Here is a 27,272-nt window from a genome sequence, read left to right as displayed (position 1 = left end):
GATCAGCTGTTTCCGGCGTCGGACGCAGGCCAGAACTGCTCGATAGCAGAGCTAACGCTGAGAACAGCTGATCAGCGGGGGTGCCAGGTGTCTGACCCCGACCGATCAGACATTGATGACCTATTGTTATGAATGGGTCACCGAGGAGGATGGCAGGAACAGGCTAAGCCACCAGAAGACCAGAGAGGTTGATAACTAAGCGGATTGCAGACCCCTGATCCTATTCGCACAACTAGCAGTAGCTGTGGAGCATTCCTACGATGCCCTAGATGCTTCGTCACAGCTGGAGGACTAACTAAGCCTAAAGACAGAAAGATGAAATCTAAACTGCCCTGGAGCAGATCCCCAAAGGAATAGACAGCCCCCAAACATATATTGTCGGTGAGACAAGATGAGACACAAACACAGGCAGAGAACAGACTGAGCAAATGGTGGGGCCAAGCTCTCTAGACAGGACATGACAGAAAAAGATACTGTCTGCAATCACGCACAAAACCCTGAAAAAGTCTAACACTTCTGATATACAAAAAAAGCCTGAGATCACACAATCTCACCCCCGCTAGATCAGCACTCTGGTATAAACTGGCAGAAAGCAAAAAGATACTAACATAACAGGGGACTGAACAAGCTGCAACATATGAAGCAGGGCCCAGCGCTACACCCAGCAGGAAGCACGCTGAACCCTTACAGCAAAGCAGAAAGCAAAAAAAAGACACAACCAGAGCAGATGCAAAGGATTAGCAAAAGAATAACTTAGCTCAACATGCTGATCAGGCAGGGGACAAAAGAACTCCAACTGCACACAGAGGAAAAAATCACCAGTAACCTTCAAGTGCAGCCAGCTCCATGATATGCTCCCAGCCAGCAATCCCAGATTCCCAATTATCATCGTCAGGTGGAGAACCTCCATCCACCTGGCCAGCTCCACTACTCTCAGTAACCACCAGAGGGAGCTTCGGCTCAGAAATCCGACCAAGGGAGTTCACAACACCTATCCTAGGGATAGGTCATGTGTGATGAAGTAGTGGACAAACTCTTTAAGTTCACACATATCATAAGTCACTTTGCTAAACTATGCCTGTGACTGTGCACTTGGAGGAATACACCTTCCTGAAAAGGCAGGACACAAAAATTCCTTTCTTCCATTTACTATAATGGAGAATGACAACATAAGTGAGGCCACCTGAGGGAGGAGAGAAATTAGGTATAATATGTGACCTTCATATGGAGCCATCATTGAGTTCTTTATATTGGGTTTATCACCGCTGTTATATTTCATCACGATGTCATTCATTCATATAGAATCCATAGTACTATTTTCTCATATCTATGTGTGTTAGCGGTCTTGTTAAGTATACACACAGGATGACAAGAGTAATGATGGGGTTCGTGTTTCAGGTCTGCATTATGTCTATACCTCTGTAAGCTAAAGATAACAATGACCTGATCTCCCTGGAGAAATAATATTTAGCGATTAATCATATAATTCACAATGCTGACAGAGGCGGCGGCTGCACAACGGCACGATGTGGAATGTGAAACTTTTCCCTTACACTGAACTCGAGTTTATGGCATGAGACGCTCAGAGCTGATTGGCTGCAGCACTGTTGATGTGATGTCAGCGCTGCAGGCAATTACAAATAACAGTTGCAGTGAGTGAGACCGGGGAAGGGTGAGTAAGGCATTTTTTATTTTTTTTTATTTTTTTATATTTTTTTTAACTTTTTTTTCCAAAACTGCAAAACTTTTTTTAACGTTAGACACATTGTTGGAGTTATCCTTAACCTACCTCATTTGTACCAGTAGCTGCAGACCAGAATATTTGTAATTGTCTTTTATTACATTGCATAAGCCAATATGGGTCCACCATTTATGCGATTCACTGGTGGGGAGGGGGGAAATAAAATATATAATAAAAGAAATTAGGTAAAATGCAAAAAAAAAGGATAAGTTTCACTGTTAATATAAATAGCTATTAGTGTTGAATTTAATAATTATTGACATATTTAGCTATCCATGTATTTGTTGCTTTTCCTCTCTTTCTATATGTACAGTATTTAGACTACACTCTCTGATATTGGTAATTGGACAAGAGCCATAAATTTCACAATATATCCTGTAGTATTAATTGATTAAAAAAAAGTGTGTTCCTGAAAGATAACCATAGTGCCACGATAAGTCTGCTTTTTTCCCAATATAACAGGACGTGGACTGTCGAGGGTGGCCATTTCATCCATCAAGCGAGGTCTGCGAACCATATGATTTGCAGGGTGGAGGCAAGTTTGGCTTTTTGTAGATTTCGCGTTGGTTTCTGGCACATTTTTGTTCTTCGCAGGTCTAGCCAACAGCACTTGAATCTAAAGAAAACATTTTTATAGGTTGCAGCTAGTATGTAACATCATAAAAATATATGGAACAGGGTTAAAAATGAATGCAACCGAGGATCAAAAGAAAAAAAAAAATGCTTGTTCAGCTATAATAATAATATTTTTTTTTATTTATGCAGCGCCAACATATTCCGCAGCACTTTACAATTAAGCGGGGACATGTACAGACAATAAATTCAATACAAGTTAAGACAATTTACACAGTGACATTAGGAGTGAGGTCCCTGCTTGCAAGCTTACAATCTACAAGGAAATGGGGGGGTGGGGGGACACAGTAGGTGAAAAGTGCTTGTTAATTCAGGTCTGGCAATTATAATAGGGATTTTCATATAAAGCTGCATGATCCGGCATCAGCCCGTGTGTTTAAGTGCAATAGTCAAGTGTCAAGTGCAGTTATCGTGTGCATGGAGGGTGTGGAGACCGATGAATAGTAGGGTGCAGATTCAGAATAATATTTGGAAGGAGGGAACAGGTCAAAGTTAGTTTACTGAGTAGTTGATGTGGTAGGCTTGTTTGAAGAGATGGGTTTTCAAAGCGCGCTTGAATAGGTCGGGGCTAGGTATCAGTCTGATCGTCTGGGGAAGTGCATTCCAGAGAGCTGGCGCAGCACGAGAGAAGTCTTGGAGACTGAGGTGCGAGGTTTGGATTACAGGGGATGTTAGTCTTAGGTCATTTGTAGAACGGAGGGCACGTGTAGGGCGATAGACAGAGATGAGAGAGGAGATAAAAGGCGGTGCAGAACTGTGGAGAGCTTTGTGGGTGAGATGAGTTTATACTGGACCCTGTAGCGAATAGGTAGCCAGTGTAATGACTGGCACAAGATGGAGGCATCGGTGAAGCGGCTGGACAGAAATATGACCCTGGCTGCCGCATTCAAGATGGATTGGAGAGGAGAAAGTTTGGTAAGAGGGAGACCGATCAGAAGAGAGTTGCAGTAGTCCAGACGAGATTGAATAAGAGAGACAGTAAGAGTCTTAGCAGTTTCAAAGGTGAGAAAAGGTCGGATTCTGGAGATGTTTTTAAGATGCAGGTGACAAGAGCGAGTGAGTGATCGGATATAGGTAGTAAAGGAAAGTTCAGTGTCGAATATGACCCCAAGACAGCGGGCATGCTGCTTGGGAGTTATGGTTGAACCCTCCAGGGTTATTTCGATGTTAGGTAGAGTGAGGTTAGTAGAGGGGAGAAACACAAGAAGTTCAGTTTTGGAGAGATTTGGTTTCAGATAGAGGGAGGACATGATGCTAGAGACAGCAGACAGACAATCCTTGGTATTTTGAATAAGGGTAGGGGTGATATCAGGGGCAGAAGTGTATAATTGGGTGTCATCAGCATAGAGATGATACTGGAACCCAAATCTGCTGATTGTTTGTCCAATAGGGGCAGTGTATAGCGAGAAGAGGAGGGGGCCTAGGACTGAGCCCTGCGGGACCCCGATAGTAAGGGGACAAGGAGAGGAAGAGGAGCCGGCAAAAGATACAGTGAAGGATCAGTCAGAGAGGTAGGAGGAGAACCAGGAGAGGGCTGTGTCCTTGAGGCCTATAGAGTGGAGCATAGTGAGGAGGAGCTGGTGATCCACAGTGTCAAATGCGGCAGAGAGATCCAGGAGAATCAGCAGGGAGCAATGACCTTTCGATGTAGCTGTTATTAGATCATTATAGACTTTAGTGAGGGCAGTTTCAGTAGAGTGTAAAGAGCGGAAACTAGATTGTAAGGGGTCGAGAAGAGAGTTATCCGAGAGATAGCGGATTAGACGGGAGTGGACCAGGCGTTCCAGGAGTTTAGAGATGAAGGAAAGGTTAGAGACAGGTCTGTAGTTAGCAGTGCAGTTCTGGTCCAGGGATGGATTTTTAAGTAAAGGGGTTATGATGGCATGTTTAAATGAGTAGGGAAATATACCTGAAGAAAGAGAGAGGTTAAATATTTTAGTCAGGTGAGTGGTGACCACTGGTGAGAGAGACTGCAGGAGATGTGAAGGAATGGGGTCACTGTTGCAGGTTGTAGGCCGAGCAGAAGCGAGGAGCTTGGAAACTTCTTCTTCTGAAACAGGCTCAAAGATATCTAGTGAGCTTGAGGTGCGGCAGGGAAGGGGATCCAGGCACTGAGGAGATTGGGCTGAGATATCCTGATGTATGTGGTTGATTTTTTCTAGGAAATAAGTGGCCAGATCCTCACCGCTGAGGTTGGTGATGGGGGCCTGTACTTTAGGTTTCAGGAGGGAGTTTAAGGTTTCAAAAAGTCGTCTTGGGTTGTTGGATAGTGAGGTCATGAGGGTGGTGAAGTAGGATTGTTTGGCCAGATGAAGGGCAGAGTTATAGGTTTTGAGCATGATCTTATAGTGGATGAAGTCTTCTGCTAAGAGAGATTTTCTCCACTGCCGCTCTGCACTCCTTGAGCAGTGCTGAAGAAGGCATGTTTGCATTGTGTGCCAGGGCTGCCGTTGTCTGTGTCGGGTCTTTCTGCGTATAGAAGGTGCTGCTTCATCTAGGGCATTCTTCAGTGTATTATTGAAGTGTGACAATGCTAAGTCTGGACAGGAGAGGGAGGAGATGGGGGCTAAAGATGTGTGGAGAATGTCCATAAGCTGCTGGGTATTAATGGTACGTGTATTCCGATAAGTGTGGTAAGTGGGGGGGTGTCCCGGGTGAGGAGACAATTCTTGACTGAGAATGAAAGAAGGTTGTGGTCCGAGAGCGGGAGAGGGGAGTTAGTAAAGGCGTGCAGTGAGCCGGGATGGGAGAAAACCAGGTCCAGAGTATTCCCGTCCTCATGTGTAGGAGAATTAGTAAACTGTGAGAGGCCGAATGAAGAAGTTAGAGAAAGAAGATGAGAGGCAGATTGGGAGAGGGGATCATTGATGTTAAAGTCTCTCATGATGAGAGTGGGGATGTCACAGGATAGAAAGTGAGTAAGCCAGGTGGCGAAGTGGTCTAGAAACTGGTGGGAGGAGCCTGGGGGCGATAGACAACCACCACTCGTAAGGAGAAGGGCTTAAAGAGTCTGACGGCGTGGACTTCAAAGGAAGGAAATGTAAGTGAGGGAACAGGGGGGATGACCTGGAAAGCACATTGTGATGCAAGGAGCAAACCAACACCTCCACCCTGTCTGTTCTCAGGTCTGGCGGTATGTGAAAATTTCAGCCCACCAAACGAGAGAGCGGCAGCAGCGGTGGTGTCTGAATGCTGGATCCAGGTTTCTGTAATAGCCAGAAGGTTAAGGGAATTAGAGAGAAAAAAATCGTGAATGTAAGTCACTTTGTTACACAGACCGTGCATTCCAGAGAGCACATTGGAAAGTGATAGGAGAAGGTATGCACTGAATGTTAATAAGATTAGCAGGGTATCTATATGCACCTGGAGGAGAGTAATGTATGCTGGTGGAGGGAGGCCCAGGGTTGGGGGGAGATGTCGCCTGCAACTAGTAAAAGGAGAAAAAAACAGAAAGAGCAGGTGGTGGGATGATTTGTATGAACGCTTTGAGTGCTGCATGGAGGTATTGGATGGTTTGGAGTGGGTAAGAAATGTCAGTAGAGCCTCAGAGTTATACATGGGAGAGGGGAGAAGGGAGGGGTGGATATGCTGAGAGTGCACAGAATGTGTAAAAGGGTGGGCGAGTTGTGAGAAAGCAGAAGTTAAGACAATTAAGCAGCAGGTTGATATGATCAATGCATAATGTAGTACGACTGACCAAGATGCATGTTTGTATGAAAAAGCTATAGAAATATATAGAAGTTTTCTTTGCTCTATTGCCTACCTGCTATGCTGGTTGTTGGTTCACTTTATACATATTGAAAAATTCATAAATTCCCTAGCTTAATGAAAAACTCCAGCAGGAAAAAAAACCACAGCCCAACTCAGATATGACAACGTGGGCAAAAAGTGGCATCCCCCCTTGGAAAGGAGGGAGAGCAGGGTCAGTTATTATATTGCCTATTATAACTGGCGGCTCCTGTGTTATCAGCTGTGTACAGAAGTGTTAAGGGGTTTTACACATAGCGATATCGCTAGCAATATCGCTAAAGCGTCACCGATTTTGTGACGCAGCGGCGATATTGCTAGCGATATCACTATGTGTGATACTTACCTCCAACCAACTCCCCGCTGGCTGTCGCTGATCGCGCGAGATCAGCCGGGTCCATTTCTCGTCGGGTGCTTCCTGCTGGCACCGACGAGCGACGCGTGGACGCGGGCGGAAGGATGTCAGCATCGCTGAGTGTGAAAGGTAAGTAACGACTGCTGCTGCGTCACTACATCACTAGTGAGATCTGCCTGTGTGACAGCTCACTAGTGACTATTTAGTGATGCACCAGCGATCCTGACCGGGTCGTATCGTGGTCGGATCACTGGTGCATCGCTAAATGTAAAGGGGCCTTTAGCTGTCATTGTAATCCTGCCTCTGCTGATAACAAGCCTGCTGAAAACTCTTCTTGAAAGAACAGGAAGCATGATAAAAAAAGCTCCATAACTGTAGAGTTAGCATCAGTGCAAACACTGCTCCCCCCCATGCAGCCGTACATCACCAAGCACAATGCCGAGCGTTAGATGGAGTGATGTAAAGACGCCACCTCTGGACTCTGAAGCAGTGGAAATGTGAAGTGACGGATAGTGCTTATCTATCCATCCTCTGATGGATGAGTCTGGGTTTGGTGAATGCCAGGAGAACGATACCTGCCTGACTGCATGGTCTCCGCTGTACAGTTTGGTGTAAAGGGATAATGCTATGAGCTTGTTTGCTGGGATTAGCCATACACCTTAGTTCCAGTGAAGGGAAATCTTAATTTTTCATCACAAGACATTTTGGATAATTATAGCGTCCAGCTTTGTAAGAACATTTTGGAGAAGAACCTTTTTTTGGTCCTCATTAGAGATGAGGGAACCCAAAGTGTAAAGTTCAGGGTTCGTACTGGACACTTAGTGTCCGGTGCTGAACTCGGACTTCTCCCGGAAGTCAGTTTTAATGTTCGATAGGGATAGAGATAGAGATAAAGATAGACTTTTGCAGCCCCTAGTCCTTACTACGACCATTTTACAGCACCAAAGTTTGGGTCCCCATTGACTTCTATGGGGTTCGGGTTCAAGTATGAGTGGAATCCTGGTACCAAAACTGAACTTTGGACTAAAGGTCCCTCGAACCCGACAAACCAGAACATCCATGGGTCTGCTCATCCCCTGTCCTCTTGACTGTATCCAGAGCACAAAGTACAAAAAGACATTGTTGTGGGAGTTTGGTGGATGAACATGACCAGCTGCAAAGAGCTCTGACCAAAACTGCATCCAACACCTTATAAGCCAGGTCCTCTCCTCCAACATCAAGGTCTGACCTCGCAAATGCTCTTCTGGATAAATGGGCAAAAATTCCATACATACAGACACTAAAATCTTGTAGGCATCCTTCCCAGAAGCGTGGAAGCTTCAGATGGGCCGACTCCACATTAATATCTATGGCTGTAGAACAGGATGTTGTAAAAGATCCTGCAGGTGTAATGTGGAGGGGTCTAAATACTTTTGTCCATATAGTGTACCCTATAGGCGATAGCCCAAAAAGCACAAGAATTATTATAAAAAAAAGATTAAATGACGTCATAATGTGACATCCAAATATTGGAAGGGGATGGGAAGAACTTAATTTAGCATTTTTTATGTGATCTCCCCCATATTCATCCTGCTGTATTCACCCCATAAGGTTTACTATACTCTATTATGGTTCTTTTATTTTTCTTTATGCCTGCAATACATTTAATAAATACAGTATGGAGTCCTTGGGTTACATACTTGGCTTTTTATGTGATTTTAATAATTTGTTCCTTAAAGCAATGTAGTTAATACAATACAAATCTGATCTTTCTAATTATTTGAAATCTAATGTGTAAAAGGAAGGGAGACAGGAGTATAAGGCTATGTGCACACGCTGCGGATTCTGCTGCGGATCCGCAGTGGATTTGGCCCTGCGGATCCGCAGCAGAATTCGCTGCGTTGTACAGTACCATTATAACCTATGGAAAATGGAAACCGCAGTGCACATGGTGAGGAGTTTTCCGCGCGGTTTTTGCTGCGGTTTCAAATCCGCAGAAAGAATTGACATGTCATTCTTTTCTGCGGATTCCGCTGAGGTTTGCCATCTCCTCCATTGTAGAGGTGATAAACTGCAGGGCAAACCCGCAGGCTAATCCGCAGATAAACCGTAGGTCTTCTGACCTGTGGATTTACCTGCGGATTTTGCAAAATCCGAGCAGGAAAAATCCGCAGACCAGTCCGCAGCGTGTGCGCATAGCCTAATAAATTTGACCAATGATGAACATACCCGCAGTATCCATTGCCATCAGTTGGTGGCGCTACAGTCTTATTAGAAAAAGGGAGTTCAGTTTGCAAAAAGGCTTAAAAGACCAATTTGGAATAAAAAGTGGAAAATCAACAACAACAAAAAAAACCCACTGCCTATTGTTTTCATGTCATTCAATTCCACCAAGTTTGTAAAAAAAAATCTTATGAATATTTTTTTTTATTATGCCTGCTACTTGGACCGTTCGGTCACAGTCAGGACATTAATGCCAAGACTCCTGAGTGACATATTTAGCCTTTATACAGCATTATAGGGGTTGTCTGGACCATTTATATTGTTGTTCATTCCTTAGGATAGGTGGATTGGTTGGGGTGCGACATTTGGGAAACTCGCCAATCAGCTGTCATTAGTTCTGGTAGCAGCCGGAAGCGATTAATTGCGGGGCAGAACTATACAGCTTTGTCACCTATATAGTGGCTTAATTCAAAGGGGTTGTTCTCTTTCACTTAAACTCCTACCTTGTTTATAAAACAGCCAACCTTGCTATACTTACCTTTCCCTGTTCCACCGGCGAGTCTCCACCGATGCTCCTGGTGTCTTGCATTGGGTATGTCAACGACATCATGTCAGCAGCCAATCAGTGAGTTCATGGATTGTCTACCGGGCTGTTGATGGGAGTGTGGCGCCCCTGAGGGTTCAGTTGCCACAGAGGTACTTCAACCCCTCCTGAGGTGTGGTACCCCACCATTCAGGTAAGGTGGAGACACCTGACCACACTCCAACACCTGCATCCCACACAACATAGTAGTGTAGCAAAGCACCTTTGGTGGCTCCCTGCTTGGAACACGAAGAGTGCTGGGAGGTGGGTGGAGCTTAGTTGCACAAGAGAGCGGGAGATTATTAGGACTAGGGCAGTCTTGAGAGAAGATCCCCGGAGTGGGATGGATTGAAGGAAGTGCTGCAGCAGACCTCAGTGACCTTGGTCTGCTGGCACGGGAAAGAGATATAGAAAGCCTAATTCTCCATAAGGAAGAAAGATTAGTGCGGAACGTGAGGAGAAGAGAACCAAGGACTAGGGCTAGAGCAGAGCCCTTCCTCAAGTTCTAAGCGCAAGGCCGGGGTCCGGTCCCCGAGGTTGTATGGATACTAATGGTCCTGCAGCAGACACCGGAGGAATAGAAGTTGTCACCACTTTATTCCCACACAAGACTTGGGGGCACAACAGCAACGTGAGTGAGCCGGGACTTAGTAGCGAGTAGTCCCCGAAGCAGGCTACAGCTGTCTGCCGGACAAGTAGAGTTCAAAGGAACATCTTAAAGGAGGAACTTGGGTTTAACACACAACCACAAGTACTTCATTACAAGCGCTAGAATGGAGACGTTCAGAAAAGACACATATGTTGGCGGAGTGTTGGAAAGGAGTACTTCATCTTGCCTGGAGGTTGGCTGAGCCCCTGACCTGGAGGACACAGCACCGAGGCGGGCACCTGTACGCACAACAGACTGTGAGTAAAGCTTTGGAACTACATGCCCTGGTGTCCTCCGCTTATTCCTGCGCTAACCCACTCAGCACTGCTACATCTCTGTGCTTAACACTGCACCATTACACTCTCCTCACTATCTCTTCATCTACACTGCCCTGGGACTACAGCCCTGCCTGTGGAGGGCCACAACATCATTGCTGCACCACACCATCTGTCTGTCACGTCGCCGTCAGACTCAGGACCTGCTGTCTCAGCCTTGGCCACTAGGAGGCGCCAGACTGTCACATCACGGTCTGACTCAGGGTCTGCTATCCCAGCCTCGGCCACTAGGAGGCGCCGGACTGTCCCATCACCGGCTGACTCACGGCCTGCTGTTCCTGCCTCGGTCACTGGGAGGCGCTGTGCTTCACCCCCGAGTAATGGCGGCAATAGAGATGAGGCTCTTGCGCAGGCATCCGCTGGACGCAGGCTCCGCTCCTCGGTCAGTCATGAAGGGGCTGGTGCATCACCATCCGACCTGGTCCTGGGGGCGGTCCGGATGACATCAGCAGTCCGGGAGCCTGTGAGGGATGACCTGATCCCTCAAATACTTTGGGTCTGGTCTTGCAGGCTGCCGGATATATTCTTGGTTCCCCTGTGTGTTACTGTGTGATTGACTATTGTTTGACTCTGACCTCAGCCTGGATTTCTGACCCCTCTATTGCCTGACGATTCTGCACTTCTGCTACTCTCCTGGTTTGTGACCTTGGCCTGGATATTCTGACTCTGCTACTGCCTAACGATTCTGTTCCTCTGCCGTCCTCCTGGTTTATGACTCTGACCTTGGCCTGAATTTGACTCTGCTACTGTCTGCCGTTTTTGTACCTCTGCTGCCCGCCTGGTTTAGACTCGGATTCCCGACTACGCTTTTGGTCTCGTTTTTTAATCCCTCTCTGGCGACCGTCCTGCTCTGGCCGCTGCTCCTATTCAGACAGCTACCTCCTGGGCTCTGCTGTAAATCCAGAGCCCTGTATAGGGGTAAAGGGTATCGGGGTTGCTCGGGGTGCTGTCTTACTGCAGCACAGACTTGCAGACGGACGTTACACTGTCCCAGAGGATCTGTCTGCAGCGTCGGCTTAACATCTTCATTGCCGAACACCACAGGTGGCGTCACGAATCATCCACTTATAAACTTTAATCATCAGCCACACTATTTCTTTTACATGGACGCCCAGGGCCACGGATCGGGTCACTGCCACTGTGACAACTCCCATTGAAACCAGCGGGCCTGGTACCGAGTACCCCGCTGCCCTGGGAGGGTGATCCAGGAGACAAGTTCGGAGATGCTGCAGCCATGGGAGCACATTTTGGCCACGCAGGCTGCTCACAGTAGCACGTGCAACATGAATCCAGTGTAACAGGCCAGATTAACCCCCCGCCCAGAATATACCTGGGGTTAAAATGACCCAGGCCAGTTTATACCCCTCTGGGCCAGAATATACCCCAGGTATATTCTAGCCTAGGCCACACTATATCCCGGGGTATAAATTGGCCTAGGCCAGAATATACCTCTCCGGGTCAGAATATACCCCAGCTGCTGTAGATCAGGCACTACACAGGGGCAGAGACAGCAAATGGGGTCCCAGGCAGCACACTGGGGACCCAGGCAGCACACAGGGCCACAGGCAGCACACGGGGCCCCAGGCACAGCACAGGGGCAACAGGCAGCACACAGGAGCCCCAGGCAGCGCACAACGGCCCCAGACAGAACATAATCTGGGGCCCCTGGATATAATCTGGCCTAGGCCACTTTAACTTATATTCTGGGTGGGGGGTTAATCTGGCCTGTTACACCGGGTATTGTTGTGTTGAAAATTGGTCTTGGGACACTTTGGAGAAATGGTCGTATCTACGGTTCCACCAACCAAATCAATGTAAAGTCAATCTGAAGAATCGAGGTATATTCCGGCATGTGAAGCTAATACTTAATACTGAATAAATCGAGATGTTTTGAAAATTTTAATTTTTCACTGTTTCATAGGAGAAGCTAGAAAACGCTATCAGTTTTATGGTAGCATATGAGAAAAACTGATAAAACTTTGATAATAAAAATTGGCATCCTGACCACACTGATGAAAATCTGATCCAAAACATTGAGGAAGAATTGGTCGGATCAACATAGGACATATCTCTGCAATATTGTGTGGACCACTCAGTCCGGTACGAGTGTTATCTGTGAAAAATGCGGATAAGGCTAGTTTCACACTTGCTTTTTTTTGCAGCGCGTTTTTCCCGCAAAAAAACGCATTGAAAAAACGCATACAAAAGCATACAACTGCTGCGTTTTTTTCAAGCATTTTTATGAGCATGCATGAAAAAAACGCAGTGTTTTTATGCGTTTGTAAGCGTTTTTAGTGCGTTTTTACCGCGTTTGCGTTTTTTCCAAACATTAGGTGGCCCCTCACACTAACCCAAACCATGACTTTACTAACCCTAACCCTTAACCAAACCATACCCTAACCCTGACCCTAACCCAAACCCTAACCCTTAACCAAACCATACCCTAACCCTAACCCTAACCCTTAACCAAACCATACCCTAACCCTGACCCTAACCCTAACCCTGACCCTAACCCTAACCCTTAACCAAACCATACCCTGACCCTAACCCTAACCCTTAACCAAACCATACCCTAACCCTTAACCAAACCATACCCTAACCCTAACCCTGACCCTAACCCTTAACCAAACCATACCCTAACCCTAACCCTAACCCTTAACCAAACCATACCCTAACCCTAACCCTGACCCTAACCCTAACCCTAACCCTTAACCAAACCATACCCTAACCCTAACCCTGACCCTAACCCTAACCCTAACCCTTAACCAAACCATACCCTAACCCTGACCCTAACCCTAACCCTGACCCTAACCCTAACCCTTAACCAAACCATACCCTAACCCTAACCCTTAACCAAACCATACCCTAACCCTAACCCTGACCCTAACCCTAACCCTAACCCTTAACCAAACCATACCCTAACCCTAACCCTTAACCAAACCATACCCTAACCCTAACCCTGACCCTGACCCTAACCCTAACCCTAACCCTTAACCAAACCATACCCTGATCCTAACCCTAACCCTAACCCTAACCCTTAACCAAACCATACCCTGATCCTAACCCTAACCCTGACCCTAACCCTAACCCTTAACCAAACCATACCCTGATCCTAACCCTAACCCTGACCCTGACCCTAACCCTGACCCTAACCCTAACCCTTAACCAAACCATACCCTGATCCTAACCCTGACCCTGACCCTAACCCTAACCCTTAACCAAACCATACCCTGATCCTAACCCTAACCCTGACCCTGACCCTAACCCTAACCCTAAACCCCTTAACTAACCCTAACTCTAACCCAAACCCCTAAATTCCATTGTCTAAACTAATGTTAAAAAAAAAACGCATGTGCAAAAAAACACATACATAAGCATGCCAATGCGCACGTATGCGCATCCATAGGCTATAATGGCCATTTTTAGCGCAAAACGTGCGCATACGTGCGCATGCGCTTTTTTGCAGGGCCAAAAAATGCAGCATGCTGCGTCTGGAAAATACAAACGCACACCCCAAAGAAACGCAGCGCATGAAAATCGCATACGTGCGCATGCCAGCGCGCAGGTATGCGCACCCATGTTAAATATAGGGGAAAAAACACATGCGCAGGTATGCGTTTTTTTCCAGCGCAAAAAAACGCAAATGTGAAACCAGCCTAACACTCGTACACGAAAACTCTCATGTAATTGAGCCCTTATTCAGACATCCGTTTTGTTCACATAAGTGGAGAAAACTGGGCTGATTTTCATTAGTGTTTTGGATCCAATTTTCAGCCGTGTTTGTTCCGTGTGTTAGTTTTTACCATCAGTGTTTCTTCAGTGAATCTCTGATATGCAAAAAAAAGTCACTAAGCTTCTCCTACATATTAGTGATGAGCTTAAGTGCTTGTTACCCGAGTTTGCCCAGGGTGCTTGGGTACACACTGAGTATTGCAGGTGCTCGAGTGACATGTTCAAGTCCCCACGTCCACATGTTTTGTGGCTGTTAGACAGTTATACACGGCAATTCCTGCATGTTTTGTGGCTATGTAACACCTGCGAAACCTGGGGCCGCGGAGACTTGAACATGTCACTCGAGCACCAGCGATACTCAGTGCGTACCCAAGCACCCTAGGCAAACTCGAGTAACGAGCACTTGCGCTCATCGTGCATTGCTGTCTTTTTTCTACTTGGGAATCAAAGATTTAGGCCTCGTTCATCCATCATTTTCTGACAAAATTCTGCCGTAAATCTGTTAGAAATTTTTTTTTCAACATTTCAATCTAGGCAATTGCCAAAACTAATTTTTAAAGTAGTTAAAAAATACAAAGTGATCTTTCGCCTGTCTTGAGCTCCTGACCGAGAGGTCACCATTTACTTAGTGAGTGCTGAGGTCTGCTAGTCTGCCGAGGGCTCCTGTTTGCTGATAATCAGTCAGATACCTGCCATTTATTATCTAAAGAGGATTGACCTTTTCCTTGCAGGTTATGAGGCCATGGTAGGTTGAGTAAGTCAGAAGGTCATCCACCTGACGTAAATGTACTGTCACACTTAGCGATGTACCAGCGATCCCGACCAGCGATATGACGCGGTCAGGATCGCTGGTGCATCGCTAAGTGGTCATTAGTGAGCTGCCACACAGGCAGATCTCACCAGCGACATAGCAGGGGTCGGGGGTCACTTCTTACCTGTCACACAAGGCGATCCTGACGTCCTTCCGCCCGCGTCCACGCTCGTCGCTCGTCTCTCCACAGGAAGCCCAGCAGGAAGCTGACGACGAGAAACGGTCCAGGACGTTCTCGCGCGATCAGCGATAACCAGCGGGGGAGCGGTCGGAGGTAAGTATCAAACATAGCGATATCGCTAGCAATATCGCTATAACGTCACAAAAAACAGTAACGTTATAGCGATATTGCTAGCGATATCGCTTAGTGTTACAGGCCCTTTAGACAATGGTCGGTAGCTAGTAGACTGGCCTGTATGACATTTTGACCAAGTTTACCAAGGATAACTTTCACACATCAGTTTTTTGCCGTCAGGCAGGATCCGGCTTTTTTTAGAAAAAACGGATCCGACATAAATTTTGGAGAACTGTAGAAACGGATCCGTTTTTTTGCTGGATCCGTCTAGCAGGTTATATCTGTTCCTGGGGGCTGGCCAATTGGATCTGAGCATGCGCAGACTTAAAAAAACCGGAGCCGGTGGCTGGATCCGTCTTTTTCTGGATCCGGCGCATTCCGGCGCCCATAGACTTTCATTGTAGCAAAAAGCTGGAAGCGCCGGATCCGGCGCTTCCGGCTTTTTCGCCGGAGACAAAAAACGTTACAGTAGCCGTTTTTTCCAGACGCCGGAATGAGACAAGTTGCCGGATCCGGCAAAAAACGGATGAAACGCAATGCCATCCGGCACGATCCGGCGCTAATGCAAGTCAATGGGGAAAAACTGGATCCAGCATTGCATTTTGCCGGATCCGGTTTTACAAAAAAAAGCCGGATCGCGCCTGAAGGCAAAAAACTGATGTGTGAAAGAGGACGCATCTTTTCCCCATCTCACTCTACCCCTCCCTCCACCAGACCTATCTATCAATGTCAATGGTGTCTTGGAGTGATCCTCGACTCTGCGCTCTCTTTCAAACCACATATCCAAACCCTCGCTTCTTCCTGCCGCCTCAAACTCAAAAATATTTCCCGGATCCGCTCATTCCTCAACCACAAAACCACAAAAACACTAGTGCATGCTCTTATCTCCCGCCTCGACTACTGCAACCTCCTACTCTCTGGCCTCCCCTCTAGCACTCTGGCACCGCTCCAGTCCATCCAACACTCTGCTGCCTGACTAATCCACCTGTCTCCCCGCTATTCCCCAGCCTCCCTCCTATGCCAGACCCTTCACTGGCTTCCTATTGCCCAGAGGCTCCAATTCAAAACCCTAACCATGACATACAAAGCCATCCACAACCTGTCTCCTCCATACATCTGTGACATGGTCTCTAGGTACCTACCTGCACGCAACCTTCGATCATCACAAGATCTCCTTCTCTACTCCCCCCTTATCTCTTCTTCCCACAACCGCATACAAGACTTCTCCCGTGCTTCCCCCATACTCTGGAACTCTCTGCCACAACACATCAGACTCTCACCATCAACGGAAACCTTCAAGAAGAACCTGAAGACCCACCTGTTCCGAGAAGCCTACAGCCTGCAATGATCCTCGGTCTACTGAACCACCGCACGACCTGCTCTACCCTCTCCTACTGTATCCTCACCCATTCCTGTAGACTGTGAGCCCTCACGGGCAGGGTCCCCTCTCCTTATGTACTAGTGTGTCCCTTGTCTTACACATGTTTATTATTCTTGTCTATATTTCCCCTTTTCACGTGTAAAGCGCCATGGAATAAATGGCGCTATATAAATGCAGAATAATAATAATACCTTTTTGTGGATGGTTTTCTTCGCATGCCAACGTCCACATGCCATCACAGGGGAGGTCTAGCACTTTGTAGAAAAGCAAATAGAAGCCTGGTGCTGAGCCCACTGCTCCTCCTCTGTCCCATTTTACAGGGGATGTCATAAATGTGTTACCAACCAAGGTGACCATACACACAGCTGGACGAGGAGTCCTCAGCCATGTCACCGCATTATCCCCCACTACATGGAAGATCCTGCGATTCATCGTATGTTCATGTTTCTTTAACCCCTTGAATATGAGGAGATAAAGTGAAGATTGGTCATATCAGCCTAAAGCTAGAGCCATGCGTTGACTTTGGTGGCGACAGTCGTCCACTTGCGACCCTATCTAAGATAATGGGATCAAATTGCGGCACCTATGGGATCAAATTGCATCACCTACACTACCGCAACAAGTAAAGTGTCCAAAAAATTCAACCAGGTCTTATTTTTTGCAACTTGCTTGTCAAGGTTGGCATAGTGTAGGTGTCAAAATGTGACCATAGTCCTTTGTATACCGCTTTGATGAAGCAGGGGCACAGAGAAAACTTCAGTTGAGCGATATTTGTCGCTGCTAAAGTCTCCTCGTTTCCCCAGCCAAAAATTAGTAATCTTCCATCAGCTTTCTACAAAGGCCATGAAATGTTTTCTAGTTTTATATAAAAACACTATATAAGGAAAAGTTCTGTAACTTTTTAAAAATATTCTATGGGGCCAAATTTGATAGAGCTGATCAAAAAGATTCACAGGACTTGGGTTCAACGGCTACATTGGTAATTCATGGCTGTTGTACCAGAGCCCTGCAAACTCTCTCCTACCTGGCACCTCTTCTAGTTAGCAGACCACGGTGAAGTCATTACTTTGAGGTGCCATAAACGCATGACGTTGTGGGGGCCTACTAATCAGAAGACGAGTCAGGGATGCTGCAAGTACGAAGATGTACGCGAGACTCTGGTCCGGTGGTCACAGACTAGCAGTGTGGCCGCTAGACCAGGTTCCTGAACACCTTTTGTCTCAACTAGTCTTTAATCACTGAATTTGTTGGGGTTTTTCTGCAGGAATTCATTATCTGATTTGTGCTTTTCCAAAGCTTTTTGCCTTTTTTCTTTTTTTGACCATCAAGGTGAGTGTGGTTAATCCATTCCAAATGTTTTCACCTGTTTCTAAAAAGGTTGCAATTTTTTTGTGCAAACTTATTCCACTACTCTCCAAAATATCCAGCATATTATTTTCTTTTTTTCTTTTTTTTTTTTTTTTTTTTGGGGGGGGCGTGAAAGGGTGGGAACAATTAAAGCCTGATGTGTGACATTTTAAAAGATTATGCTACTTTTTATTCTAAAAAGGTACAAGACAAGCAAAAGAGCCTTTTTGAATCTGCACAAAATGCATCAAACATTGTGCTTCATTTTTTATTAACCTGGCGCAAAATCCGTCAGTGCAAAAAGATTTACATGATCCAAAATTGACTTAAAGGGGTTTTGAGGTCCAAACCGATAAATCTGCAGTCAATCAATGGGACCCCAGACTTTCGAATCTCTGACCACAGATAATGGGTCGCCCTCCCAGGGCTGTGGGGTACACGGTACCGGGCCCGATGAGCTTCAATGGGAGATGTCATGGCAGCGGGGACCCGGCCCGTGGCCCTGGGCGCCCATTGTAAAAAGGGGAAAGTTTATGAATGATTCGTGACGCCACCTATGGTGTTCCGCAATAAAGAGGTAAGCCGACGCTGCAGGCAGATCCTCTGGGACAGATGGTGTGGTGCAGCAGTGATGTTATAGCCCTCCATAGGCAGGGCTGTAATCCCAGGGCAGAGTAGGGGAAGTGACACTTAGATGGTGTAGTGTCGGGCGCAAAGGATGTAGCAGTGCTGGGCGGGTTGGCGCAGGAATAAGTGGAGGACACCAGGGCATGTAGTTCCAAAGCTTTACTCACAGTCTGTTGCAGGTACAGGTGCCGTATTTTTCGACCATAAGACGCACTTTTTCCCCCAAAATTTTTTGGGAAAGTGGGGGGTGCGTCTTATGGTCGCAATATACTAACCTCCGGGGCTATGCGGTGCGGTGGTGGCAGCGGGTGGGGCTCTGCGGTGCGGTGGTGGCAGCGGGCTGTGCTCCGGTGCAGCGGCGGCGGCTCTGCCGGCATTTCCTCTCAGCCCGGAGGCCCCCGCACATCCCTTGCTGGCCGCCGCCATGTTGCGGTAGCCTCCGGGAACATGGACGCCGGGAAGATGGACGCCGGTCCGGGGACAGCACATGCGCAGGTTCAGATCTCGTCCCGAGATCTCGGGGGACGAGATTTCGTTGCCGAGATTTGAATCTCGTCCCCCGAGATCTCGGGACGACATCTGAACCTGCGCCGGGGACGGCGCATGCGCAGGTTTTTCTTTCTGAAATGCTGCAGCATTTCAGAGTGAACCCTAGATATTTGTAATGATGAAGTTGGTTTCTCATTCATGCTGCCCGTGGTGGGAGCAGCATGAGTCACCTGACAAATTCTCTTGATATGCTTTTCAAGTCTGTCTGCACCATTGTGTCATCACTGTACTATTCAGTTTTATAATAAAGTCATTTTCTATAAATATAAAGATGAGTAAATCAGTTTGAGGGGAATCAAATTTCCCTTCTAATTTTACAAATAATTCAGTTTTGCCCAAATCTGGCCGACCGGCTGCTGTTTTGCTGGACTATATAGAGGGCTGGGAAAGGATCATTTTTTTTATTAAAAATTCTACCCACCCGGCTCTCACCCGTCTCACCGCATGTTTCTTAATTTCAGCAGATTTTCTCATCCTTAGCTGTTTTGCTTTGTTGTCTTTTTTTTTTTTAATCTATTTATACTGTGGAAATCATTAAAGAAGTGTGTAAAGATATATGGTCATTTATTCTGTCCCTTTGGGCATATGAAGGAAATGTTTGTGTTACTTCAGCTCAAAACAGATATATTTAGTTTGCGAAGAAGTAACAGACCGTCCTTGAAATGACGTACTAATGAGATCACCGCACACAGCCATATATTGTGTCACACGGCTTCGGAAAATAGGATTTTCCATGTGATTTTCCCACTAGTTAAATAGGCATTCACTTTTATGAAAACTAAAGGGGATTTTCCAAGATCATGAAAAAGGGAAGAAATGCCATTAAATGACAAAAGTACCACTTCACTTGTTTTACTGTAGCAATGTCTACTCGTGACTGCTGCAGCCAATCACTTACTTCAGCAGTGCAAAGCAGTGCAAAGCATGAGTCAGTTGAGACGGGTGATTGACTGCAGCGTCTTGAGGCTAGATTGGTGCAAGAAAAAACTAAACAAAGACTGGAGAGAAGCACCAAATTGGCTGTACTTGTGTGACAAGGAATTTATCGGGTGTGTAATAGCTTTTACTATACTTCGACTGTTGTCAGTTTTTTCTGATATCCCTTTAAGAAGCCATTTTTTAACTTGGAAAAAAAATACGCTTTGATGGTTCAAACCGGCAGGGTCAAAATAAGCAGCAACTTCAAGAGACTTCAGAAATGTAATTAACTTTGCTGGTACTGTAAGACATTGCTTTTTTTTCTGGTGCAAAAACTCAGCGTGTGACCAAATCCTAACTTTTTCATGGACGTTTTTAGGAGTTTTTTTGATTCTGTCCGCTCCAACAATGGCATAAAAATTTCTTAAAAAATGCTTGAAAAACTCCTCCTGTTCATTTTTTTTGTAAAACCACTTTGCTGCTAATACATTCCGTATTTTTTTTCTTTTCAGGTTTTGAAATAATACCTGGTGGGTAAAAATAAAGTGCATTTCACTTCTTTGAAACTGCTTCTGATGGAACCCTCTCCAAAGTAGACACTTTCCAACTCAATTACGTCAGCGCGAGCGCCGTCAGAACTCTTCCTACGGTGCTCACGCTGACGTAATTGAGGTGAAAGGAGTTCATTTGCTCTGAACTCCGATTAGCTTTCTGATGATACCGCAACTTTATCGCTCACGCTGTGATGTCAGTGAGGTAAAAGGAGTTCATTGGATATGAACTGTTCTCAATTTTATCACATCACCATAAGTCACTGAGCTGAGCAAGCACACACAGCTCAGTGTCTCTGCTGGATGGCAGGCTGTATAGTTTGGCCATACAACAATTCAGCCTGCCATCTAGATGTAACAGTGCTAGAAGCATCGTTGGACAATTGGATTATTATCTTCACGTCAGTGACAGGTGAGCATGATGTGGCTTTATTATTTATTTTTATTTTTTACAGGGGACATTGGCTTCAATGGATTGGGTGTAAATGTGAGCATAAATGTTCTTTGTTAATTTTAATTCAATAAAAGAGTCTGTGTCATTTTTTTCAAATAAAGGACTTTATTCTGGGTGTTACTTTTTTGACAATTTGCCTATGGGGTTAGTAATGGGGGCATCTTATAAACACCTTTCAATTACTAACCCCTGGGCTTGATGTCAGCTGCCATTGCAAAGCTAACTTCAACCCCCCAACTATCACCCAACTAAACCCAACTGGCCAACGCACAAAGGCAAGTGGGAAGAATGGAGTCTAAGTGACAGAATTTTAGTCTGGGAGGGGGGCAATATCCATTGCCCCTTCCTAACCTATTAATATCAGCCCACAGCTGTCTGCCTAGCCTTTGATGGTTATTAATTATAATAGGATGACCCTACGTCATTTATTGGGGAGGTCCTCCATTTTAATAACCAGTAAAGACTTAAGGGGGTTTTACACTAAGCGATATCGCTAGCAATATCGCTAAAACATCACCGGTTTTGTGACGTTATAGCGATATTGCTAGCGATATCGCTATGTGTGATACTTACCTCCGACCGGCTCCCCCGCTGTCCATCGCTGATCGTGCGAGAATGTCCGGCTCCATTTCTCGTTGGGCGCTTCCTGCTGTGTGAGACGAGCGACGCTGGGCGCGGGCGGGAGGACGTCTTCATCGCTGTGTGTGAAAGGTGAGTATCGTGCGCTGCGTCGCTGCTGCAGCGCTGTGAGATCTTTCTGTGTGAAAGCTCACTAGTGATCATTTAGCGATGCACCAGCGATCCTGACCGGGTCGTATCGCTGGTCGTATCGCTGGTGCATCGCTAAATGTAAAAGGGCCTTAAGTATACAGCTGTGAGCTGATATTAGAAGCCTGGGAAGCTCCATGGGCATCACCCCATCCCAGGCTATAAACATTGGCCCCCAGCTGTCTTCATTCCCTCTGCTGGTTAATACAATTTTGGGGAATCCCACGCCATTATTTTCATAAAATAATGTATTTAGTTATTTATTTAGTAATAATATACATGTACAGTAAGCTGCACATGTAAAGCACTGATTATATATGTTACTTACATTTATATCTATCTAAAAAAAAAATAAAAAAATATATATATATATATATATATATATATATATATACACAGTACATACATGTGGTCAAAATTGTTGGTACCCTCGTTTGGTGACAGAAACTACTTGAATCTGACAAAAGTAATAATAAATCAAAAATCTATGACAATGAACAAATGAAAGTCAGACATTGCTTTTCAACCATGCTTCCACATTTAAAAAAAAAAAATAAAACTAATGAAATAGGCCTGGACAGAAATGATGATACCCCTGAAAATAATGTGACAAAAGGGACATGTTACATCGCAGTGTGTCCACTAATTAGCATCACAGGTGTCTATAGTCTTGGAATCAGTGAGTGGCCTGTATAGAGGCTACAGATACAAGTTATTTCTGTTACCATTGCGAGTTTTTCTGTCATTAAACGAGGGGTACTAACAATTTTGACCACATGTGTATATACAACTCTGGCAAAAATTAAGAGACCACCACATCAAAACCCTGTCATGGCCAGCTGGAATGTAATCAAGAGGAAGATGGATAGTCACAAGCCATCAAACAAAGAACTGCTTACATTTTTGCGCCAGGAGCAGTGTTAAAGACTGGTGGCAAGCATGCCAAGACGCATGAAAGCTGTTTTTACAAATCATGGTTATTCCACAAAATATTGATTTCTGAACTCTTCCTGAGTTAAAACATTAGTATTGTTGTTTCTAAATGATTATAAACTTGTTTTCTTTGCATTATTTGAGGTCTGGAAGCACTGGAGTTTTTATTTTTAATTTTGACCATTTCTCCTTTTCAGAAAAAAAAAACAAAATTTATTGCTTGGAAATTTGGAGACATGGTGTCAGAAGTTTGTAGACTATAAGAACAATTTACATTTTACTCAAAAATATACCTATAAAGAGAAAAATCAGACAAACTGAATATTTGAAAGTGGTCTCTTAATTTTTGCCAGAGCTGTGCATATATATATATATATATATGTATATAATCATTGGGATGCTAGGTGATAAAAATTGCATTGTACTCACATGAAAATTGCATGATGCTCATCCCACTTTTCTGGACCAATATCTGACCGTTTTTTTTTTTCGGTGATGGGTATGAGCCCTAAGGCCGGGATCACACGCAGCGAGATACGGCCGAGTCTCGCAGGTTAAAACCAATCTCTGGCGCCGGCACTCCAGAGCGGAGCGTGCAGCTGCACAGCAATACATGGAGCTGCACGCTCCGCTCCGGAGTGCCGGTGCCAGAGCTTGGTTTTAACCTGCGAGACTCGGCCGTATCTCGCTGTAGTGTGACTCCGGCCTAACAGAACAAAGAGGATGGCGATAACCTTCAAACAAGCAGCAAATGAACACATTGTCTAATTGGGCCTTGAAGGGCATTGGGAGATGATGTCACCAAGGAATGCTGGGCCACTTATAAGGCCCGACGTGGAGCATAGCAAAGGGTGGCAGTCATAGGGGCAGGGAGTGGAGTCCAGCCCAGAAGACAAGATACTGAAATCAGACATGGTGGATCCTTAACTTCCCTGACAGACATTTTTCTGGGACCCCTAAAAACAATAGACTGTAGGCTGAGCCCATCAATATCAGTGTATTTGGCCAACATTTGTCTAATGTCTATGACTGCCTTTAGAACATATAAGGGAAGTGGTAAGAAGACACTAGGTTAGAATAAAACACATTCCAGGCATCATGGCATGAATTTCTTCCCTTCTTGCGTTACCAGTTGGTGCCATCAGTGGAACACAAAAGCCATTTATTGTGCCTGGATCATGGTGAGGGACTGTCAAAATATTTGCATTAGATTATGTTGGTGTTTTCAGTTCGTCAGCCAATGACCTCATTGACTCCAAAAAGCAAGAAAGCGGATTATCACAGCCCCAATCACAATAAAGCCAGCTTTCCAGTGAAAATTGTTGATATCATGAAATGTGTTGTTTTTGGCAGATTTTACTTATGCGAGTTTATATTTATAAGGTTCATAATATAAATCCATGAGGCTACACCTCATTTTCTAAAAAAAAAAAAAAAAATGTGCATGTGCATTTTTTAAATTGTTTTTATCTACTTTGTGAAATCGGTGTTGGGTTTTAATTAGCCATTACTTTTGAAAAACAGCATAAGATCCAGGCTCCGTTCCCACGAAGAGCCTGTGGTGAGATTTTGGTGTTGCAGATTTTCTGCATCCTTTCAGGAAGTAATTAAGTAAATTAGGTTAATTGCGGTTTTTATTGCGTTTTTTTACATGCGTTTGTATCACTTTTTTTGTCTCTTTTTGGCGTGTAATGCTTTAAATAAAGACGCTTCGTTTTTTATACTGCTTGGTATTTGACTTTGACAAAGCTTTATTGATACAGTCTTGTGCGGATTACGTGCTTTTTTGTTTTTACCTGTGTATTCTCCCCATCTAATGCACGTCTATAAGGAAATTCTGCACAGAAACTCAGCGTATATGTCATGTTGTGGATTTGAAACGCGCATCGCGGGTCAGTTTACACTTCATAAGGCTACATTCGCACAGTGAGCTTTTGCTGAGTTTTTGATGTTGCAGATTTTTTACACTTAATTAAGTAAAATAGGTTACTTGCATTTTTACAAAACTATGCAGTGCAAAAAAAACTCACCGAAATCTCATCGTGGGATCGTGGCCTTACAAAAAGTACAATGGGCATGAGAAACAAGCTGCTCATCACCTGTGGAACAAGCAAAATGCTCATTCATGGGGTGAAATGACGCTACACAAAAGATCTTAATTTTCGCAATGGCCATGTGAGGGCATGTTTTTTGCGGGACAAGTTGTACTTGTGAATTACACCATTGGTTTTACAATATCATGTACAGGAAAATGGGAAAAAAAAATCCAAGTGCTGTGAAACTGCAACAAAAAAATGCAATTCCACAGTTGTTTTTTTTTTTACCATGTTCACTAAATGCTAACACTGACCTGCCATTATGATTCTCCAGGTCATTGCGAGTTCACAGACACCAAACATGTCTAGGTTCTTTTTTATTTAAGTGGGGAAAAAAATCCAAACTTTGGTAAAAAACAAATGGCATCATTTTCTGAAATCTGTAGCGACTCCATTTTTCGTGATCTGGGCCTGGGTGAGAGCTTATTTTTTGCATGCCGAGCTGACGGGGTCACTGATGGGCAGGATTTCCGACATGCTTTCGGTAAGAGCAAGTTAAATGCCACTGTCAAAGATTGACAGCGGCATTTAACTAGTTAACAGCCGCGGGTGCTCAAAACAGTGTGAATCTTGCCTGAAAAAGAAGCTATGTGCCCAAAATCCTCTTTGCTGTTCATGTGAGGTTGTTATTGGCATTTTTTTTCCACTTCCGGTTTAGAAAAACCGCTGGAAGAAAAAAAAAGTGCATGTCACTTTTTTTGAAAAGGATGCTCGTGGAATCTGCTCAAAGCTGGCTAATGTCCAATCAAAAGGCTGCAAAAAAAAACGCTTCAGAAAAAAAATTCTTTCAAAAGATTTTCAAAATCACATCAGGAAAAAAACTTCCCCAAAAAGGTGCATTTACTGAAGAGATTTCCACTTGAAAAGTTTTCATCTCTGAATGCCTCAAAAAACTACGTCTGTACAAACCCTCATAGGCTATGCGCACACAATGTCAAAAAATGTTCAAAAGAATGAACGGAAAAAAAACGACTCGCTGTTCACACGTTCAGGCTTTTGAATGCCTTTTAAAAAGTTCAGGTTTCTAAAAATGCTAAGCGGTTAAAAGAAGAACCTTGACCATTTTTCTGGTGTTTTTCGCTCTGTATTTTTCAATGCAAGTCAATGGAAAAGCTCAAAGGATGTTCGTTTTGTTTTTTTTCAGGTGTTTTGCCATAGTTTCGGTTCTTTCATTATTCAATGTAGTGGAATCAAAAAGACAAAAAACAACAGTAGAAAAATATTACAAAAACCACGAAAAAAAAACCACATAAGACACTTTAGGAAAAAAAACCTCAAGTTTCCTGAAGAGTCTTCTGCTCGAAAAACTCCTTAGATTTGCCTGACTTTAAAAGACTTGGTGTGCACCAAGTCCTGGGTACAGTCTGCAACTTTTTGTTTGTGGGACATATTTAATTCTGAAACAAAAGGAAAAAGTTAGTATGTGACTTTGTTTTTAGCTTACTCTGTCTTCAGAAAGTTGGGGAGCTACTGAAATGGCCATGTTAAAACAGTTTTCCTACAGTTCTTGAAGACAATTTCTCCTTTTAAAGTAATAATATTTAGAATGCTCTCGTACTGGGGTATAATGAGGCAGGTGTGGCACTCAGAAGTTGCAGAAAATATTAAGGGTCTGTGCAAACGTTGCGGATTCTGCTGCGTTGTACAGTACCCATTAAAGTCTATGAGAAATGAAAAACGCTGTGCACATGCTGCAGATTTTTCAACACGGATCTTTGGAATAGCGACTTTTTTTTTTTAATACTAAACTTTATCAGCATGCACAAGACACAAATCTAGCATGCCAAAACTGCCGCCAAAAAAAAAAACACATTGAAAAACACAGCGAAAAACACATAACAAAAAGCAAGTAAAACATGCTTTTTTTGCTGCAGAATAGAAAAAACACCTAGTGTGAACTTACCCTAAATGTTGACTGAAGCAAAATAAAGAATGGAATCTCCAGCGCTGGACTTCAGTTAAAAATACATCATTTATTGTAAATTCTTAAAATAGAACAGAAAAAAGTATGGATAAGGACATACAGGCAGATGGGGTCTCTGGTGGTCTCCAACCAACGCGTTTCGACCTAGAGGGTCTTACTCATGGTTCACACTAGACCAATACTGACGACTACAAATAGTACAAAAACTAGTAAATCACAGGTGTTGGACAAAAGAATTAATGAAAATAGGGAGTATCCCTACCAGTTAACTCTTGCAAACACTCAGCCTAATGTGGAGCTGAAACAAAAACTTGTCGGAAAAACAAAAAAAAAAATCTAATAAAAAGATATCATAAGAATATAATAACAATCACAAAAATTATCAGAATAACCAGAATTGAATAGGACTAAGTAGAATGTAAATATACAGAAGAAAATATCAATCTAATTGCAATATTAAATCAAGTCGTTTGTTCAGACCTAATGGTACTCTTGTATTTAATTTAAAAATCCAAAAGGATTCACGATTTAATAATTTTCTCCTGAAATCACCTCCCCTAGTAGATCTATAGACTTTCCCTATCCTTCTATAATTACCCTAAATGTTGTAACATTATAGATGATTTGTAAATAAAGTCCCA

General features: G+C 44.4%; 1 long non-coding RNA gene across 1 annotated transcript; it reads right to left on the bottom strand.

The window, feature by feature from the left end:
* Window positions 1-1,668: 1,668 nt before the first annotated feature.
* Window positions 1,669-26,919, bottom strand: LOC141076025 (uncharacterized). The gene is made up of 2 exons (XR_012227397.1): window positions 26,611-26,919; window positions 1,669-2,357 (listed from the first exon to the last, which is right to left on the bottom strand). It is a non-coding gene; the product is annotated as an uncharacterized lncRNA (long non-coding RNA).
* Between the last annotated feature and the right edge of the window lie 353 nt (window positions 26,920-27,272).

The sequence above is a fragment of the Dendrobates tinctorius genome, unplaced genomic scaffold (assembly GCF_039654945.1).
Source record: "Dendrobates tinctorius isolate UK_male_01 unplaced genomic scaffold, ASM3965494v1 ptg000384l, whole genome shotgun sequence".
NCBI lineage: Eukaryota > Metazoa > Chordata > Amphibia > Anura > Dendrobatidae > Dendrobates > Dendrobates tinctorius.
Note: the sequence above shows the minus strand (reverse complement) of the source record. Positions and strands in the feature narration are given on the sequence as shown.